The sequence below is a fragment of the Sphaerodactylus townsendi genome, linkage group LG03 (assembly GCF_021028975.2).
Source record: "Sphaerodactylus townsendi isolate TG3544 linkage group LG03, MPM_Stown_v2.3, whole genome shotgun sequence".
NCBI lineage: Eukaryota > Metazoa > Chordata > Lepidosauria > Squamata > Sphaerodactylidae > Sphaerodactylus > Sphaerodactylus townsendi.
In genome coordinates this window covers 129,408,009-129,426,867 of record NC_059427.1, presented here as the reverse complement: position 1 = coordinate 129,426,867, position 18,859 = coordinate 129,408,009, and positions in this window count along the sequence as shown.

The following is an 18,859-nucleotide window of genomic DNA, read 5'->3' as shown; positions in this document are numbered from 1 at the left end:
TAGGAGGACTTCCCCTCTTATTCCTTCATTGCTGAGTTTTCTCAACAGTCTCTGGTGAGGAACTTTGTCAAGTAGACAATGTCCACTGGTTCCCCCTTATCCACATGTCTGTTTACACCCTCAAAGAACTCTAGTAAGTTTGTAAGACAGGACTTGCCTCTGCAAAAGCCATGCTGACTCTTTCTCAGCAGGTCTTGCTTTTCTACATGTTTTATAATTTTGTCTTTAATGATAGATTCTACTAATTTACCAGGAACAGATGTCAAACTGACTGGCCTGTAATTTCCTGGGTCCCCCTAGATCCTTTCTTAAAGATTGGTGTGACATTGGCCATCTTCCAGTCTTCAGGGATGGAGCCTGATTTCAGGGATAAGTTGCATATTAAAGTGAGAAGATCAGCAATTTCATGCTTGAGCTCTTTAAGAACTCTTGGGTGAATGCAATCTGGGCCAGGGGATTTGGTAACATTTAGTTTATCAATGGCTGCCAGAACTTCTTCCTTGTCTACCACTATCTTCGCTAGTTCCTCGGATTCGCCTCCTAAGCAGCTTGGTTCAGGTGCAGGAATGTTCCTCACCTCCTCTTGGGTGAAGACAGATGCAAAGAATTCATTCAGCTTCTCTGCAATCTCCCTGCCATCTTTTAGCACACCCTTTGTTCCTTTGTCATCTAACGGGCCTACCGCTTCCCTTGCTGGCTTCCTGCTTTTGATGTACTTGAAGAACTGTTTGTTGCTGGTCTTGATGTTCGCAGCCATGCGTTCCTCATAATCCTTTTTTTGCCTCCCTTACAGCTAACTTGCTTCTCTTTTGCCACCATTTGTGTTCCCTCTCATATTCTTCATCAGCCAAACTGGACTTCCATTTTCTAAAAGACATTTTCTTTTTTCTGATAATTTCCTCAACCTCTCTTGTTAACCATGGTGGCTTTCTTTTGGACTGGGTGCTGCCTTTTCTAACTTGTGGAACACATTCCAGCTGAGCTTTTATTACTGTGTTTTTAAATAACCTCCAAGCATTTTGGACAGTTTTGACTCTTTTGATTTTCCCTTTCAGCTTCCTGCGCACTATCCCCCTCATCTTTGAGAAATTTCCCTTTCTGAAGGCGAATGTAACTACATTAGTAGTTGCCACTTGTTCGCATGCTGAGATACTGAATCTGACAGCATTGTGGTCGCTGTTCCCTATCAGCTCAACAACACTGACTTTCTGCACCAGGTCCTGGGTCCCACATAGAATTAGATCTAGGATCACCTCTCCCCTGGTTGGTTCCACAACCATCTGCTCTAAGCCACAGTCATTTAGCATATCCAGGAATGCTCTCTCCGTACTATGACCTGAACATGCATTTTTCCACTTTATATGGGGATAGTTAAAATCACCCATTACCACTACATTTTTGTTTTTGTTGGCCTCTCTAATTTCTTTTTCCATCTCAGAATCCTCTTGTGCACTTTGGTCAGGGGGACGATAATATATTCCTAATATTAAACTGTCCCTTCACACCTGGGTATTGAGTATCCAATGAGTGATTCTGTGGGGAACCAGCTCCCCTTTCTATTGTCTATTTTATAGTGACACTATGCTCTCTTTTTTATGTAAAGGGCAACTCCACCCCCAATGCGCCCTGTCCTATCCTTCCTATAGAGCCTGTAGCCTGGTATAACAGCATCCCACTGGTTCTCCCTCTCATTCCACCATGTTCCCTGTAATGCCCACTATATCAAAAGTCCCTCCTTCTGCTAAAACGCTCTGTACTCTAAGCTCCCCATTTTTTAGGTTGAGAGTGCTTCTACTATTCAGCAACAGAGACACCTGTATACCCTGCCTCTCTCCTTAACCTGGGATTTATGTGCTTTACCCTCAAGAGTCTTTGTAGACTACTATCCCTTGTCACATGCACATTGCTATGTTCCCTCGCTTTGTATGTGGGTTGATTTAGAAAAACCTCCCTCTCTGTCCGCTGCATCCCCATAGATTACTGTATTCCGAACCGAAGCTCACCTCAGCTCTTGTCGGCTTTCCCCCAGTGATCAGTTTAAAAGCTGTTCTGCCACCTTTTTTAATGTTGAGCTCCAGCAGCTTGGTTTCCTCTTTGGTTAAGATGAAGCCCGTCCCCGCTTTTGTACAGCGGGCCTGCTCTTGTCCCAAAAAGGTTCCCCAGTTCCTGAGCAAATCTTGAGAACCCTCTGCCTTGACACCACCTTTCTCATCCACGCATTTGAGACCCTGTATCTCCGCTTGCCTAGCTCGCTTCCTCAAGCGCTGATGGAACGTGGGTTAGCATTTCTTGGAGAATGCCACCTTGGAGGTCCTGGACTTCAAACCTGTTTCCTAGCAGCCTAAATTTAGCTTCCAGAACCCTCCTCCGGCTACATTTCCCAATGTCGTTGGTGCTAATGTGGGACCACAACTGCTGACTCCACCCCAGCACTGTCTCCAAAAAAGCCTATCTAGATGAAGCGTGACATCCTCGCCGAACCTTCTCGCATCTTCAGGCAGGCAGGCAAGTCACCGTATGCGGTCATTACGCCTCTCACAAACCTGCTAACTCTCTACATTTCTAATGATCGAGATCACCCACTACTAAGGAGCCCCCCACCTCCCGAGGGGTATCCTCCAGTCGCGAGGAGGATAGCTGATCACTAGCAAGTTAAAGGAAGGGGACCCATCTTAGGGAGCATCTTCCACCACCTCAGACTGGCATCCTCCGTTCCCCAGATGCTCATTCTCTATGACATCTGAAGAGATGTCACCTGGGGAGTGGGACCCGGCTGTTAGATCCCTGAAAGCCTCGTCTGTCACCCTCTCTGCCTCTTTCAGCTTCTCCAGGTCTGCCACCTTGGCTTCAAGAGAACGCACATGTTCCTTGAGTGCCAGGAGCTCATTGCAGCTTTGTTGGTAGGCAGGACCTTTGGAATGCCCAAGCAAACCCATAATCTTTAACAATGGTGAGAAAGCTTTAAAGAGAAGAAAGCATATAATTAGACATATTAGGAAGGGAAATATACCGTTTTGAAGCTTAACCGCTCCAATATATTAAGGGCTAATTAAGTAATGGCTTATTCTGTTTTCTAGAAGCTATTTTCTGTGTGGACGTTCCACTTAATGGTCTAACATCATGGAGATTTCGGTTCAAATCACTACTAAGGATGCTGACACAGTGATAAATTCCTGGAGAGTTTTGGGCAGAGCCTGAGGATGGTACAGTTTGGGGGTGAGGCAATTCAGTGGGGACATGGTGCCATAGATTCTATTCTCTAAAGCTGTTATTTCCTCCAGGGGACCTATTCCCACTAGTCTAGACAAAACTTGTAATCCTGAGAGAATGTCAGGCTCCTCCTAGAGACTGACAAATCTCAGCTCTATTCAGCTACAATATGAAACTCACTTTTCCTCATTTTCCTTGCTTGCCAATTCCTGTTTTTGGAGGGCAGTCAGTTCCTCACATGTTTTGTTCCCCTTAGTGGTCAATTCGATATCACAGTTTATATCCGGCATAAAAACTGCAGTTGAAAGCTGCAGGGATATAGGCTGGACTCAAACTTATATGATATCAAATCTATCACTAGAGGGAGTAAAATACTTAGAGAACAGACATACACCCTGTCAAAGAAATAGGAACCAAAAGTGAAGAGAATGTGAATGCAGAAAAGCCCTTTGGCCATCTCCTTACCTAAGTGCCTAATCTACCTGACAGGGTTTTGTGAGAAAAAAATAGTTAAAATTTTATATACTACCCTGTGATTCTGGGAGGAAGGATGATGTATAAATGTATTAAACAAATAAGCATGGATGAGGGTGTGTAGCATTTTATGTCAGCATGAGTGGCCTTCGGCTAATGCAGTGCTGGCATGTGAAATTCCTCCAGTTCATTCTGGTATCTGCTGTGGAGACTTTTAAGTATTACTTGTATATTTATGTCAGAAAGCCATGTGAATTGATCATATAGAAAGACTCCTAGTCGGTGAGCAAAGACAATGAGTAATGTTTTAAAACTGACCAGTGGTTGAAATATTTCTTACAGCTACCATCCCACTGGAATACCACATTGTTAGCTTCTGAGTGCAGAAAAAGGCTCTCACATAATATGAACAGATTCTCTCACATTGTCATTTACTGAGGAACAAGCACATAATCTTTTCTTTGGAGAGAAAGAAAACAGCCTCTGTTGGTTTTGGAACTATCCAGAAGTGTTTTGGTTCCACTTTAAATTAGACAAAGGCTTTATTTTCAACATATAGATTTTACTCTGTCCGGGAAACGGGGAAGGGAAACTGTCCTCTCTGCTCAATTGTCAGTAGAAAGTTGCTTACCCTGCTTCAGAGGAGGGACTGGGGATTGCAAGTCTGCCCAGCAGGGCACTCAGTGACAGGGATGCGGTGCCAGAGGGTGTTTAATTCCTCAGAACATTCCACACGTTCCTCTTTACCTGTGGATTCAGCTTAGCAAAAAAGCTGAGCACTGGTCTAGCATCCATAAACTCAACAGCAGAGGGCAGCTGAAATCTGAGGCTTATGCTGACCACTGTGGGGCAGGATCTGGGGAGGCTCCTTACTTGCCAAGTATTCCCTCCTTGCCCCAAAGCAGAAAAGCAGAATCCATTAATCTTCAGCAGTGCCATCAGCCAGGAAACTGAGCAGCTCCTGTGAACGGCTTTCCACACAGAGCAATTATTGTCTTAATGTAAAAGCTTAATCTTCATCTCTTAAAAAAACTGATTACACACATCTGCTCCCCTTTGGTCATGAAGAACACCAACACTGATATCCAGAGCAGCCTACATCATGTCTTCTTCAGCTTCTGTTCTTCCAGCGACAGAAAGCAACAGAGGGAAGCTTATGCTGATGTTAGCTTGTGATGTCAGCAGTGTACAAAGACCATTGTAGCTACAACTTGGCTGTATTCCCTCATTATAAGTGGAATACATCTGTATTGATTTATTTATATCCCTCTTTTCTCCTCAAGGGGACTTCAAACGGCTTAGAACAGGGGTGTCCAACTCTGGAGCTTCAGATGTTCATGGACTACAATTCCCATGAACATCTGAAGCACCAGAGTTAAACACCTCTGGCTTAGAACATAATTCTCCTCTTCTTCATTTTCTCACAACTGCAACCATGTGAGGTAGAGTTGCCAACTTCCAGGTGGCATCTGTCAATCTTCCACTAGTATAACTGATCTTCAAATGACCTGGTGGTGGCGGCGGCGGCGGCGGAGGAGGAGGAGGAGGAGGAGGAGGAGGAGGAGGAGGAGGATTTCACAACTGCCAGATGGTTGTTGGCCTTCATTACAATTCGCTGGTTTGTTGGCCTTCATTACAATTCGAGCCTCACCCAGAGGCCTAGGAAGTTGTAATGTATCGGTGTAGTATTCATGTGGATCCCAGCAGGGCTGCCTTCTGAATTTGACCGATGTTAATTTTGTCAATTCGAAGATGTTTCAAGTGCTGCCCTAGTGTTTTTGGGATGGCGCCCAGCGTGCCAATTACCACTGGGACAGCCTCAGCTGGGCACAACAAAGCACTGCATGGCCAATTTCTGGAGAAAATCAAGGACAAGGTGGATAACGAAAAGACCTGGCTGTGGTTAACAACTGGAACTCTGAAAAAGGAAACTGAATCCCTGATTTTAGCCGCTCAAGAGCAAGCCATTAGAACAAATTAGAACCAAATTCAATCAAAAAATCCTCAGATTATGCAAAATGCAGATTGTGCAAAGAAGCTGATGAAACTGTAGATCATGTCCTCAGCTGCTGCAAAAAGATTGCCCAGACTGAGTACAGAGACACAACCCAGTGGCAAAGATGATCCACTGGAATTTATGTAAGAATTACAACATAAGAAGAGCTAAGAACTGGTTATTATTATGATGATGATTATCATTTATTAATTTTTCTATACCGCCCAAACCCCGAAGGGCTCTGAGCGGTGAACAATAAGGCCAAAAAGGCAACATACAATATACAATGATAAAATATAAAAATATGCCGGTAAGAATTAAAATTATTTAAAATACAGTAGCAGCAAAACACAGAAATAATTTGCAGCACCCCATCATACATTCGAGAGGGGACCTGGCAGAAGGCCAAAGGTGGTACTGATGAAATCGGGGGGGGGGGGTGTCACGGGTGGACTCTATGGCATCCCTGCTGAGGTCCCTTCACCATCCCAAATCCCCCTCCCCGGGCTCCATCCTCATACTCTCCAAGTATTTCCCAACCCAGAGCTGGCAACCCAAATGTGAGATATGTTAGCTTCAGTGTGTGATGGCCCATCACCACCCAGAAAAGTTCCATGGCAGAAGTAGTGATTAAAATTGGGTCTCTCGGGATCCTAGTCTGACACTGTAGCCACTACGCCATGCCATCTTTCAATTTTGCTTTTTAGCAGTGTGATCAGCATTGCATGCCTCCACATACTTTTCTCTTCCCTGAAGCAGAACTAGACACTGTTCCCAACATATGAGCTGTTTTTATTTGCATGGTTTTAAAAGAGTAGATCAGATTTTTGCTCCTGAACTGGCATTTTTCTTATTATCATAACTAGTGACACATTCACAGCACAGCCATATAACTATATGCTTGGACCCATGCTACCTACACCATGCCCCTGGCCAATTTCTGCTGATCACAGGTGAGGTGCTGTTCTGATGATCAAGTGAGCAACCATTTCAGAAAATCATAAATCATGTCAATCTGGGGTTCCCAATCTTTTTGAGCCTCTGGTGCAACCACAACATGGGTGCAGCCACAACATGGCAATTACAAGTGGTGAAGCCAACCACAAAATGCCAGGGAGGGACACAACACATAACTTTCATAGCAACTATTCAACATTTCAGGCAGGAGCTCTGTTTAATAGAATGCCCTTTAAAATGAATATATCTAAAAATATTTCCTTGATTACACACAGCTGACTCTTAATCACTCAGTAAAGAAGAATAGTCTCAAAGTGGCTTACAATCGCCTTCCCTTCCCTTCCCTTCCCCTCCCCAGAACAGACAATTTGTGAGGTAGATGGGAACGAGAGAATTCTGGGAGAACTGTAACTAGCCCAAGATCACCCAGCAGGCTTCATGTGGAGGAAACAGGAAATCAAACCAGATTAGAATCTGTTGCTTTTAATCACTCTACCACACTGGCTCTCCTTATGACATGGTTACAGCTGCTGCCAAAGTAACTTTTTAAACATTTGCACAGTCAATCTGATCTTTAGTGGTCTATCAGAAGCTATGCTGCCTCTGCCAACTTAAAAAAAAATGCTTGGCAGGCACCAGAAAAGGAGTTGGTTGGCCCCGTGGAGCCCCCAGGGGGAGCCCAGATGTCAATGGTCCCCTTACATATGTAATGTAAGTTAAAGGAACCAAGCCCAGTGAATTTCCCTTCCTTTCTGTGAGTAGGGAAAACTACAACTTTTTCAAGCTCATGTTAGAAAAGCCTTTGTCACGGGCTGACTGTCAAGGACAGACAGAAGACAGGGTGCAGCTAATAGATATTTACTGCAGGTTAAACACAGGTCAGAAATGTCTCGTAAGGCACCAGACAAGGCACTGGTTAGAGTTCAGTCTGAGAACCAGTAAGCAAGCTCACCAGCCCACCAGGTCGTCAAAATACAAAACACACATCCAAAAAACAGGTCCAGGGGGCAAAGTCCAAGGGTCATTACCAGAAAGCAGGCTTTTCTGAGCAATCCAAGGAACCAAAGCAGAGTAGCCATCGAGGTAACGAATTGCCTTCTGCAAAAATGCACAGCTGTGAGCTGTCTTTTACCAGTGAGGGCGGAAATGCTGGAGGAATGTTGCTTCAGGGGGCTGGTCCTGCTCGTAACTTACAAATGACGAACAGCCAGTCGAGCTGATCATCTACGCTCAGCTAATTCAAGGCGTAACAGTTGCTCTAAAGGGGTGGGTGAACCGGGAGGACTGTTTGCTTGGGGTGCTGAGGGTGGACTCTGAGAAAGTCCTAACTTCGAGGGCCCCGCAGAGGACTCTGGATCAACAGCTGGTTCATCCTCTTCTAATGAACAGCTGCTCTCCCGCCTCCACTCCTGAAACATTGTCCATGCGGGGGTTGACAGGGGTGTGTGGCCGGCTGCTTTCATCTTCGCTGTCCAACACAGAGGGAGAACCGATCATGACAGCCTTGGGTTCATAGCTCCAATTTAACATTGCTTACTTGAACAGGCCCATCCATGGGATTAGTGCTCAGTTGTGAAAGAGGGCCATGGAGTTGACCCTCAGAAACAACTCCTATACTCTTCAGCATGATACAGTGATGAAACGCCTGTGCTGGAATGTGCTTGATGTCAAAGCGCTGGTCCTGAGCCATGTTGGGCCACATTATTTGTGATTTAGAAGGAACAATGTGTACTTCAAGACTTCCGCCAATTTCTCGTAGCATTGGGCCAACAACAGTCAATGATGCAGGAACAGTCTTGGCTGTGGGACCAAAAGGCCTGATAGCAGCTGTAAATCATCCAGACTGAAGAACGGCCAACCAGGAAGGAGACTATGTCAGCAGTCTTCTGCAGAATTGAAAAGATTCAGCCATGTGACTCATCCACTACAATGAAGAACTATGTGTTTTGGAATGAACTTCAAACCTCTTCCGTTTCCTTCTGTGACTGGTATTTTGTAAGTGCTTCTTGTTTAATTGAGTGTTGGCCAGTATGCACTAGTTTATTTTTGCCTTATCACTGAAAGTTCAGATGAGTTCAATAAGCAATTTGATTAGCATGCTTTATTTTCAAGATCTTCCTACCCCAGCACTGTAGCTCACTTTGACAGTGGTGGAAGAAGGGGCAAAATATGCATCTCCGAAGACATCTCCAGCTTCTAACTCAGTCCTATGGATCATCTTAAGTGCCCAATAATCCATAGTAAAAGATTCTTATTTCACTGCATTAATGTGCCGCCTGGTTTTGTTTTACTGTCGCTCCATTAGGCTAGTTGTATGGTGTCAATCGATGCTAGTTATCACAGTTGGTACAGAGGACAATGTGAAAGGTTAAGAAACTGCATAAAAGCACCCAAAATGAACCCCACAGAATAGAGCTGACTTATAGCTTCTTAATAATATAAATGGGCAAGCATTATAAAACCCTTATTGATCCTACATATCTAAGCGATCCATCACCGGACTGGGTAATAAGGTATTATAAATATGCAAAATAATAGTGCATTAGCCTAAATTACATCAATAAAGTGCAAAGTGAACAAAAAATAAAGCAGCAAGTCCCTGATGGGGCTGAATGTTTGCATAATGTGCCTCTGGTGGAAGCCTACGTTGCTTTAAATTCTAGAGTGACTTTTGTCCCAAGCACAGGCTGCGTTTCTTCATCAAGAAAAGTGTGTAGTGTTGAAGATCACAGCATCTCCCAGAAATCATTTGGTCTCTCCACCAGAATAATACAGTTGTAAGTTTTATGGTGTGGCCTAAAGATTCAGAACCCAAGTTCGCCAGGACAGTATCTACACAAACTATTCCTAGGCAGAAGCTTTTCGGCTCACTTCATCAGGGCTTCTGTAAACTCTGTATTTGAGGGGTTCAGACTGCAGCAGGATTGAAACAAAACTACGATGTTTGGTTTTTTACTGACAAGGAAAACTGAGTCCCAAGCCTACATGTTTGATAATAAAAGGCTGAAATTGAAAGCTGTATCAAAATTTCATGAATAGGTTTTTTTCAGCGTTTCAGAAGTTGTCTTTCCTGTTGACTGTCCTCTCTTGAGGTCTCTCTGTCACTCTGAAAGAGCTGTCAGACTTTCAGGGGCCATCTAGATGATCCATTTATAGTGTAATAAATGCACATTGGTTTCTTGTTTTCAGGACACCATCTGCACATCTCAAGCAAGTATTCCATTAAGAAGGTATTTTGTTCCTGGGGAAATGTTATTTTCCTCCCTCCATAGAGTATATACATTGCTGTTAAGATTCCTCTGTGGAATATTGCTCTGTGAATGTCTACAGCAGGCAACTGTTGGCAATTTTTGACATTAATACCGAGAAGGGAGAAGAGATAAAAAGAAGAAAGCACTTGCTATATTGTGGTCATTTTCACAGGTGTCAAACTTGCAGACTACAGTTCCCATCATCCCCTGCCAGCATGATGCTGTGCTAGATGAACAGAAGTTAATTCTAGGGAGCCAATTTGGACTGAGGGAAAGCAGGAGAGGGTAAGAGACTGTCTTGACATTTTGAGCAAGTCCTGTCTTGGTGCATTACCAATAAAAGGAACTCAACCCATGTTGCTTCTAACTTCCTCCAGTTTTCACAAATTACCCAGAATCATGTTCTCATGCAAGATCCAAGACCACAACAAGTAGCAATAGCTACTCCACATGTGCATCCAACCCAAGGAAAGATAAGAAGATGCGGTTTCCTTTTCTTCCCTTTGTTGGTTTTTATTTTTAAAAGTATAACAAAATGTAGCGTCCGGGTTAGACATGAGCTCCAGTGCACATGAAGGAGAGTGCAGGGCCTCTCGTCTCAAGACTCCTGGGACCCAAGCTGGAAAATCACAGTGGAAAAAGTTGCAGCCGTTAGTGGGAACGGCATCTGCAGAAGTCCTCTGCTGGTTTCAATTTACTTCAGCACCCAGTGAGGGAAGTTTCCAGCAACCTGACTAGCAACTGGTTTTTCAAAAGGACTGTTGTCAAAAGGCCCCAGCCATTGATTCCAGGACTGCTAACAAGTTTTACTGCCATAGTTTGCTCTCTTCATACAGCCCATCTGCCTTTAGGCTGACAATAAGAGTGTTGGTAGCTACCTCTCAGGAGATTGGGTTTGGCCATGAAGCCTCCAGTTGCCATCTCTCTGTCCTAATATCTGTGAGATGTCATTGCTTGTATAGGCTGCAGTAGGAGAAAACATCTGCAATGGTGAAACCTACTAGAACAGGGGCAGGGAACCTGCGGCTCTCCAGATGTTCAGGAACTACAATTCCCATCAGCCCCTACCAGCATGGCCAATTAGCTGGCCCATGCACGACCCAAGAGCTGATAGGTGCTCAGTTCCTCAGGCTATCTGGAAGCCTGGGATTCTATGCTAAGGCTAAAGCTTTTCTCATTAGGCAAGGGGAGAGTATAAGGCAGTGCAATATAGGTTTAACTGTTATCTGTCCGTCCGTCCGTCCCCTCCCTCACTCTCCTTCCCTTGCACCCTGCCCCTTACCCCCCTCCCTCCACTTGGGTGAGTAAGCCATGTCCAGATGCTGGGGGCCCCTCCCCTTCCCTCACTTGCATGGCATTGCCCCTTCCCTTCCCCTCCCTCCGCTAGGGTGGGTGGGCCAGGTCCAGATGCCAGCCCCCCTTCCCTCCCCTTCCCTCACTCCCCTCCCCATCCCTCTAGTAGGGTGGGTGGGTCAGGTCCAGAGATAGGAAGAAGGTGTCAGGGAATGCAAGATAGAAAAGCCTGGGAAGGCTAGCAAGACCAGCTGGCAGTAGTATTCACTGGGCAACTTAGGACAAGGGGCAGAGAATGACCAAGGTCCCATTAACATCCTAATTTTCACACCCCTGGTAAAAGCTAGAGTCTTTCCCCTCTCAAATGCATTGTATAAAGAAGAAGAAGAAGAAGAAGAAGAAGAAGAAGAAGAAGAAGAAGAAGAAGAAGAAGAAGAAGAAGAAGAAGAAGTAGTAGTAGTAGTAGTAGTAGTAGTAGTAGTAGTAGTAGTGTTGGATTTATATTCCCCTTTCTCTCCTGTAAGAAGACTCAAAGGGGCTTACAAAATCCTTTCCCTTCCCCCCTCACAACAAACACCCTGTGAAGTAGGTGGGGCTGAGAGAGCTCAGAAGAACTGAGACTAGCCCAAGGTCACCCAGCTGGCGTGTGTTGGAGTGTACAGGCTAATCTGAATTCCCCAGATAAGCCTCGACATCTTAAGTGGCAGAGCGGGGAATCAAACTCGGTTCCTCCAGATTATATACACCTGTTCTTAACCACTATGCCACTGCTGCTCCTGAAGAGGGATGCAAGAGGAGTAACATGTGGAGATATGTAGGAGGTGGGCAAATAGTGATGTCAGTGACTATGTAATCAAAACATGATGCAATAGAATGAAAAATATAGGAACCCTGTGTGGTTCCAATGCTTTTGCCTTTTGTTGGAGCCTATTTGCCAGTTGACAAATCAAGGATTTCAACCTCTCACCCTCAGTGTGGAATTTTGGAGGAGCATCAGCACAAAGTCCAATCCTGGTACTCCAAAACTGTGCTATCACTTGTGCATTTGGGACTGGGTTCAAATTGGTACAAGGCATCCTGATCCTCCATTAGTAGTTTAATAATCATTAAAAAAAACAAAATGGATGATGGGCCAGGAAGGTTGTTGAAGTTCATTTCTGCTTCTCTTTGTCCATCTCCCAAAAGACTTTGGAACAGTTGTATTGACTAGACCAGTTGGCAAGCTACTTCTGGTCTGCTTATTTTCACACACAAATGAAGAAGCAGCATATCTCCACCTCGCACCTCCCTCCAGTGACTACTTGAATGCCCATGTGGGTATGAACTCACCCTCTCAAATGCCCAAACTGAGACAGATTTTTTTTAACAGTGCTTGGGATACAGGAGATCAAAGTGTTGCTCAGTATAACAGAACGCTGCCACCAAATATAACGGACCAACACACACACACACACACCCCACTCTCCACACAAGCCGCTGAAGGAATAAACAACAGAGCCTCTTTAAAAATGGAGGGAAACTCTGTTGAGGGGGCTTGGAGGTAACACAGACAGGCACTACCCGGTTCAGACTAACCAAAGACACGCTGGCTCTTGTGGTAACGTGAAAAACAGATTTAACTTTATTATTTACAGAAATGAACTGGCTTCTCAGATGGCACAGAGAGGTTACTTAAGCACGCGGTTTCAGAAAGTTTGAGCTTCTACTTCACAGATTTTTCAAGCAGTTTCACTGACACAGACTTGGTCACACACAGGTGGCCCACTGAGAATACTCTTCCCTCTCACTAAAGTCTTCAGCTTTTTCGCTTCTAGCACACTCACTGTCCCACACTACCAGCTGGAGCTTAGAGGATTCTTGGCTCCCTAGCCTTCCTCTCTCACTAGTCCCTATTTGGGTTTCACTACCCCTCTGGACTTCACTCCCAGACTGGATGGAACTATGTACTGACAGATACACTCTGGATACTAAGCTGCAGGTCACTTTCACAGACATAGGCCCCTTCCGCACACGCAAAATAATGAGTTTTCAAACCACTTTCACAACTCTTTGCAAGTGGATTTTGCTATTCCACACAGCTTCAAAGAACACTGAAAGCAGTTTGAAAGTGCATTATTCTGCATGTGCGGAATGAGCCTTAGATCCACCTCAGCTTAACCAAGCTTTTCACTGCTCAAAGAGCGTTTGCTGACAAAGTCCGACTTCTCTTCAGATCAAGATCCAAACGATTCAGATTTCAAGTGTGTCCCTCTGATCAGGCTTTCTCCTGTTTTTATATAACCAGCACTTCTAGCTCCCCCTACCTGAAGCTAGGCAAACTGCACCTCTCCCAGCCAATCAGGTGGTATCTGCATATAAGGGGTGTGCTTACACATTTCTGGCTGTTGATTAGGACAGCTAATCTGCACCTTAACACACACCAACCCTTCAATGTGGGCTAGTCCATCACACTCAGCATTAGTACTGTTCCACAACAGTCCCCCTGACATGTACACCCAGGTTGTTGCCACAACACTGGTCTCGCTCCTACAGGACGTATTTTGGGGGGTTTTTCCAGCCTTTAGCACCCAGAGGTGAAAGTAAGTTACATTTATTACTGGTAGCATCTCTCTTGAAAGATCAGAGCAGAAGAGGGGATATACCACCTTAGCCACTTTCTTACCAGTGCTCAGTACCAATTTATACCAGTTGACTTTCACCCCCAATAATGCCTGGACCACTAGGAAACTGAGAAAAACCAATCTGATCAAGAGATCCTGCAGGACACACACAAAAGGAATGTGTACATCAAAGGCAATGATCCTTTTATAATATCACCTCCAAATCTCTACAGCTATTTTTGTACACAGATTTTAAAAATTCGTTTAAAGAGATAAGAAATAAACCTGCAGAAATGTTCTAGGAGCAATGGATGGATTGTCAGATACAATCGTTTACTTCATAAGGGACTTGCAATTTAGCTGCACAGGAAGCTTGTGTCATAGAGCACCAAAGGATGCCATAATTGTACAGCAGAGCCATATTGAAACAGACCAAGGAGTAGGAGTAGATTGGCTAATGCATGGAGTGACCATCTGCTCTATAATTAGGGATGAGCCTAATTATATTCATTTCTTTTTAAGTCCGTATGTTGTCATTGTCATCCGTTTCAGTTCATCTCATTTACGCTGCTGTCGTTGATGGTCCTTTTGTTTCTTTTCTCACCGTTTTTATGCCATTTAGATACTATTTATATGCAATTGACACCAAATACTTTTAGAAAATGTGTACATTCTATCAGAACAAATCAGAAGGAGCAGAAAAAAATCATGTGAAAGAAATTATGGGCTGGTTTTTGACAAATGGAAAACAAAACTGCAATGGTGCTATTCAAACTGAATCAACAAGCTTGCAAAATTTGGCCTTATCCCTCTATCTATAATCCCACATCACTTCAAATAATGTCTCATTTCTTATAGTGTCTTATTAAAAAGTGCTTCCCAAACTTCTTGCTATGATGCCAAATTTTCTTGATACGGTGACCAACTTAAAAATGCAATAATCAATAATAATAATCAATGAAATCAATGAATAATGAATAATCAATCAATAATCAATGAAATCAATACAACTGTACAAGCCTATGAACCATTTTCACAGGGTTCGCAACCCATTTTGGTGCTGAAACCTACAAGTTGGAAAATGTTGTATTAAACCACTGCATAAGAAAGCAAGGCTGTCTGGTTATGAAGAGTCAAGAATTTCTAGGTACAACAGGAATCTGATTGTGGTAATTTTGCTGACCGTACCTGTTGAGCCCAGTGGGCAGGACACTATTTGCCACAAAGTATTGCTGTATGCCTCCATATCAATGGAAATATTTTGTATTCAAAGGGGTCTGCTGAACTCCTGACATGTACCAAAACTTCTGACAGTTCGTGTCTAATTTTGAATATAAGCTTCTACTCCCACCACCTGGAGCTTGACCTTCACATTAATCGGTTTAATATTTTTAAAGCACTCTGCAGATGAAAGTGCTCTATAAGTACCAAGATTTTTTATTATTATTTTAAGAGACCCGGCAGTATATCACACGTATAACCTCTATTTCTGATCTGTGCTCAGATATTTGGGATGTTCTTAAGAATTATCTTTAATTTCAGGGGCTTTGATGTAAGAAAATGGTGCCCGGCTCAGAGGCTGGCAAGCTGCTAAACACTCTTATTCTCCCATTTCGCATAGTTCTTCCTACAAAATGAGGACTTCTTCCCAATAGATTGTAAGGAACCTGTTGCACAATGTACCCTCCGGACTGCAGCTGCTGCTTCCAAATGACTAGTGATTCCCGGAACCGTTATACCTGGGGGCTGCTGAGCTCCCATGAAGTTTGAGATGGGAGAGCATCAGGGGTGCTCAACAGCACCCAAGATCATTTTGCAGTACCAGAGGGACCACAGGCACTTATTTCACATCCAGCAGTCCTTCCCCTCCAACACTGCTGCTAATATACCTTGCCAATGCAGATCTCACTTTTTCTTCAAGTTATAGGAGTTTATAACCCCCCTCCCCTCATCTTTTTTAAGTTTTTGGAATTTTCTGCAAATTCACAGCCACATTGCAGAGGCATAGCTTCAAGGGAATGAGGGGGTGACACACTGGGTGCGTGGTGGGGGCGTTCCTGGATGGGGGTGTTCCAGGGCGGGGATGTTCTGGGGTGGGACGGGGCAGAGGATGCACCAGTGCACCGGGCACTTTTCCCCCTTGCTCACCTCTGCCCCATTGTGTAGATGTTTTGGTCTGCGCTCTAGGGTTATTGTTCAGAATTAGATATACTGATACTTTGAGGATCAGCATTCAAGTACGTTGCTGATGGTTTCAAAATACATATATATTTCTTTTAAGTACGCTATAACAGTAAGTGAACTTGGTGTCTCTCCAGGTGAAACCAGCCGCAGGATTAGGACACCTATCCGTTTGTAAGAAATGTTTTATATTTCCAAACATGATGATTCCACAATCACTTCTGGGAACTGAAAGTGGAAACATAAAAAGGTTTTTCTTCACAGTACCGTATCATGCAGGAATTGGAAATTGTTTGGTTATATTAACAGGAGGGCTTGTACTGAGGTTTCTCCTGTGAGTGTTTCAGGTCTGAATTATTGCGGGTAACATCTTTGCTAGATTTTTAAAAAGATTTTTTTAAAGATTTGAAAAAATGGAAATTGGCACATCCATAGACAATCATTTGTGTCAAGAACACTGAGACCTCAAACACATTCCCCCTTCCACATTCCTGTGCTCTGACTTTTCAGTCACCGAAGAAAATAGGGGTGTCAGCATCTACACGGCTCCCCTCATCTTCTGGCGTGCTGCAAAGACTGTTTTATTCTGGAGGACTTTTGGATGCAGGTATAGCATATTATCCACACTGTTATGGCAGTTGCTGCTCTATGTTTTATTGCTGTTTTGTGGCTGCCAAATTGTTTTAAATTGTTTTAGTGGTTACTTTAATTTGTTTCAATTATTCTAGTTAGTTTTTATTTGTTATTTTATGTCCTTCTTCTGCAGTACTATTCTTGTCAGCTGTTTTGAATGCTGCACTGTAGTGGAAAAAAAGGGGAGGACAGACGCTTTCTAAATAAATAACAAGCTTCCTCTCGGTGACAAGCAGGTTACAGGAGGATTCTAGACTGGCCAGGTTAGTGTTGAGTTAGGAGCCTGGCCTCCTGCCCTGGCTTCTTCGGCAGAGAAGAGAATCTGTCTGTTGCATTTAGGCTCCAGCTTTTATAGTTCAATTCTCCAGCTACCTAACAAACCTCAGACATGGTACCTAAGCTGGACAATGAACTTCCCATGTGTAGATATGAGAACAGCAGTTTGCAGTCCTTGCTTGCCCTTGACCATCGGCCAGGCTGGTCAAGGTGTCACATCTTTATTCTTGATGCAAAGGTGCTGATGGGCAATTATGAATGGGTGAGTTGTTCTAGGACCACCCATGGCATCTGAAAGGGGCCACTATCAGAGCAAAGCCAGCTGGCAAGACTGTGTGTTCAAACCTACTTTGGCAACTCCCATGCACTTCCCTATTCTTCAGAGCCACCGCGCTGCCAGTCTGAGAGACTTTCCTAATATCGAACTTAAATCTAACTAATTGCCTCTTCAGCCTGCTCGTTCTTGATGAGGCTGCCTTGTCCTCCAAAGTACACAGCAGCTGAACAGCAGGGGAAGAGACTTTTGCCACCACCTCCCCCGATCCAATTTCCAGCAGCATCTGGACCGCAGCATGCTGGAGGAGTGATTCTACTACCAAACACAAGCCCTAATTAAAAGCAATTTCTATGTCATATCCTGTTCGCCACCATATGCTGTCACCATTTGCTAACTTTCACAATGGGTAAGCTTCTGCAGCTCAGCTCCAGCATGCAAGCCACCAGCCACTCGCTTGCATTGCTGTGCTTCTGAAGGGGTCCTCATAACATTCCCTCTCGTCTCCTACTACCTCCACCTCCTGCCTGCCAAACTTAGGAGCATTAGTATTCAGTATCTCCTCTCTAATGGGCCCTTTTCATGCTGGTTTGATTTTATTATTATGCCAAGAAGCTTGCTTAATTCTCTGCTGTCTTTCTTCTGCACTGTTGATTTACACTGTTAGTGTTTTAATTATACAATTCAGCACTCCTTAAAACATGAAAAACTGCTCAACTTTTTAAGCAATTAAAAAGCAGCAGAGTATATCAGGCAATCTCAGACGAGATAAGTAAATCAAGCAATTAAAAAACTCGTTTGGTTAAAAAAAGATACCATCCCACAAAAAATAGTTTCCTTTGTGTCTTTTTTTAAAAAGGGGAGAAAAGTGCTTGCAGACAGCAAATTCCCTTTGTTTTGTGACCTTTTCAAGCTATTTTAATCTTGAGCACTGAGCAGTGTGCTCTAAAACATGATTATACATCTTCCCATCCACACACAAACTGAAGCATTTTCACCAAAATCACAGATTTGGTCTAGACAAGCAGCAGAATGAAGAGGTGAGACGATGGCAGAATGCTGAGGTGGTAGAATGGGATGTTACTGCTTTGGACCACAGGTGAAGGATTACCTTTTTAAACTTCCTCTAGTGTAATAATTCCCTGAAAGTTGAAAACTAGAATAACACACACACAAAGGCTAAGAGAGAAACTTTCTCCTTTTAAGCGTCTATTTGCAAGGAACTTTTACATGGGAGATCATTATGTATATAACCCTCCTGTAAGTCTAAAACAGTAGCCCAATCGACCACTTCAAAATTCTACCACCTCATTTTACTGTATATGGAGTCCACCATTACTCACACAACATATGTGGTCACAGTGGCCCTTTTCTACACAAGCTTTTTAAAATATTTTGTGGTGGGAAATAAAACATTTCCTCCATGGAATTCTGCATTGTTTTTACCCTCTCTGGTTCCCAAAACGTTTGATTTGCAGCCTCAAAACATTTTAAATGAATATCTTTTTGAAACTATTCTTTAACTGGAGCATTTTTGGAACAGCTTGATTTGCCTGGACCAATCATCAAAGTAACCAAGAGGAGAATATCCAATAATGCTGTAGAGAAATAAATGTACTTAGCATAATTTCATTCATGGAAGTGATTCTGTAAGATCTAGTGCAGCATCTCCTGCCCCCATCCTAGTTTGCTGATATACACAATGATGAATACG